A 3,394-nucleotide genomic window follows, 5' to 3' on the forward strand; every position below is an offset into this window, starting at 1 on the left:
GGAAAAGGCTAAAGAAAAAAAAAAGAATCTCAGGTACTGACAAGTCCAGGGTACACACAGAAAAATAAAGGTACCATTGTGTACCTAAGTCGGTACAAATGCTTGTCGCACCGGCAGTACCATCTTGAAGAACAATTCTGTACCTGCATATGCAAGTACATTTTTGTACTCCATTCATTTGTACCCTTTAAGGTACATTTGTGTACCCATTGTGACAGAAATGTACCTTAAACCACCATAACCATGTGGCACCCTCAAGAGGTACTTTTCTGTCCTTTTAAGGTACAGAAGTGTACTTAAATGGTACAAACTTAATAGGGTACAAAAGTGTACTGAAAAGGAAGGTACAGAATTGTTCTTCAAGAGGGTTACCGCCGGTGCGACAAGCATTTGTACCGACTTGGGTACGCAATGGTACTTCCATTTTTCTGAGGTACAGGTAGTATTGCTGAAATAAATGCACAAGTCAACAGGTATACAATCTCTGCACAATCATTTATTAAGCAAAATATCACCAAAGGAAATGTTTTAAAAAGTGATGATAGAAAAAAAAATCACATTTCAAAACAAAGAGCACAAAATATTTCACAGCAACATACAACTTATGAAACAAAGTGCTTCATAGCAACATGCAGACAACCATCAATAAAATAGATATTATCAATCACCAAATGGAAATGTTAAAAAAGTGATCATAGAAAAAAAAAATCCATAGCAAACTAGGACAAAATATTTCATAGCAACATACAATCATTAATACACGTAGAATAGACATCCACGGGATGGAAATCTAATTCATCTCCTGGGCTTAACAATGCCCAATTGAGGTCCAATTTTACATAAATTAGCCCAAAACATGAGTTCGAAGAGCTAACAGAAACTTCCAAAATGTTACATTGTCTTTATATAGTAGACATCAATTCAAGCCATACGTTTTTCTTCAAACTTAATGACTGTAAATAATGTTCAATATGGTCTTGAAGATGTTAATGTAGATACATGTTGGGTGTTATGTGAGAAGATTTGTGGCTTCTTCAAAGTGTTTTGCGAATCCAATTGAAGTGCTGAAAATGGTGCATTTTTACTGTATATGACCTCTAAAATTCACACAGTTTGAAAACCAAAGCACCGGTTGAACTGATGTCTACAGAATGACAATGTAACATTTCAGAAATTTCTGTTAACTTTCACAAGTTCCTTGAAATATTGATGCTTAACCCATTTTGTCCTAAGCCCTTTTTGGGAAAGGATGCCCTCTTCCTATTAAATCCTAAATATCTCAGCCTCCGAAGCACATACAAACATGAAATGAGAAAGCCAAGACCATCCACTTGCATTGCAATGTGTTCATTCAGCTCTACCATACCCACATATTTAATAAAGCAGCTAAAATCTCAAAATCATGAAAAACCTGTGTATGTGTCTCCAGGACACAATGGGTTAAGGTGTGAAATATGCTGAGGAAATCCCATTGTTTTGCAAGTTGAAATACATACTTAATGTACAATGTACATAGATACATACATGTTCGGTGCTATGCAGAAGGATTTTGCATCCTCTGTCATTTGACAGTCATGAACATCTTCAAGATCATATTTTACATGATTTACATTCAATTTTGAGACGCACAGAAGTACTTCATCCTCAAAAGACATATTGAAATACATCATGTCCCTTTAAAGTGTTTTGTGAATCTAATGGAAGTGCTAAAAATGGTATATTTACACTTTTCCTGTATGACCTCTTAAATTCACACATTAGGTTGAATTGATTAGCCTGGTTCTCACGCCTAGTGGATCAGAGCTACCCACACTACCGTCTGGTACACTGCCACTACCATGCTGGTATCGAGTCAGAAAATAAACAGAGCATTTATTGCTTCAATATCAGCCTCTCAACCAACACATTTCTTCAAAAATGTTCTCTGTTTGTCTCTAAACAGAGTCAATATAGTCTATAATCTGTCCTGTGACTCCTCAATGCAAGTGGTCATGATATTGAAGCAATAAATGCTCTGTTTGTTTTCAAACTCAAAACCAGCATGTTAACCGCAGTGTACCAGCTCCACAAGGGGGATCCGGAGCTACACAGGCAATGTTTGGTGAGAACCAGGCTATGAATTGATGCCTACTACATAAAGACAATGTAACTTTTTGGAAATTTCTGTTTACTCATCTAATTCATCTCCTTGGCTTAAAGGGACACTGTGCAGGAAATGGTCAAAAAAGGTACTGCAACTATGCTGCTCATTGAAACTGGGCTGCCTTTTGCCAAATTTGATCTTTACATGGAAGTTTACAAAGTAATAAACAAATAGTTTCCAGTATGGTCCAAGTAGAGTCATTTTTGCAGCTAAAAATGGCTATTTCTGGAAATTCAAAATGGCGGACCATGGAGAAGATCCCCCTTTTCATGTATGAAAAGTGCAATTTTTCCAGATATAATGAATACTTAGAATTTGATGCTGGTGGTAAGTATTCATGAAAAAGGTGACATTAGTGAACGGGCAGCATGAATTCTGAAAATAAAGGAAAAGGCTGCTTGTGTGTTGCCTGTAAACACGCTGAAGGAATGGTACTTTGAAAAAGACGATTCACAGTTTCAGTCCACATGTGATGCTGAAATCAGGTTCATGGGCATGTAAAAGTCCAATGTGCTTAATCCATTTGTGTAAAGGTTCTGTTGGTCCATGTTGTAAACAAAATACATACAGAATGTCGCGATGAATGCCTCTTCAACACCAATCAGGGAACACACTCGAAGCCTGTCAACTACAACGATACTTTCAGCATTCCCGGCAATCGTAGCTCTCCAGTCCTGTGCCTTCATGCTGATAGTTGGGTAAGGGGTGTTTGGCTCGCCCTACATGACAGATTGTAAATGAAAAATGATGCAATTAAATCAAATGCAATTCATACAATTAAACCAAACTAAAATCATTTGACAAATGTTAAATATTCAGCTCGTGTTTACCTCTCCCATAAAATCAGGTTCTCGGCCTTCTCCTGGAATAGTCTTGGCAGGAGGATAATTCCAGCTCTGGTGTCAATGGCCTGGGGTGGGGACACATACAAACAATAATATATTAACAACTAAGATTATAGGCCAAAAGCTTGGACACACACAGCTATTTACATTATATTGTAGACAATCATGGAGGGCATCAAAACTGCATGAACACATATAGAATTGACCTCTGGCTAAGGCCCGGCCTAGAGTGTTGATTGACCAATCATCATAGCACAAGAGGTCTGACAGTTTTTGACAACGCGAATCCAAGCAACTGTAATGCAAGGGTGGTGGGACTTGGACAAAGGATACTTGTAATCTTAAAAAATATCAATATCTTCTGTGAAACAGCAATGTGGTGAGTGCAATGTCATTGTGTGCAGTG

Source organism: Engraulis encrasicolus, chromosome 19, assembly GCF_034702125.1.
Source record: "Engraulis encrasicolus isolate BLACKSEA-1 chromosome 19, IST_EnEncr_1.0, whole genome shotgun sequence".
NCBI classification, from domain to species: Eukaryota; Metazoa; Chordata; class Actinopteri; order Clupeiformes; family Engraulidae; genus Engraulis; species Engraulis encrasicolus.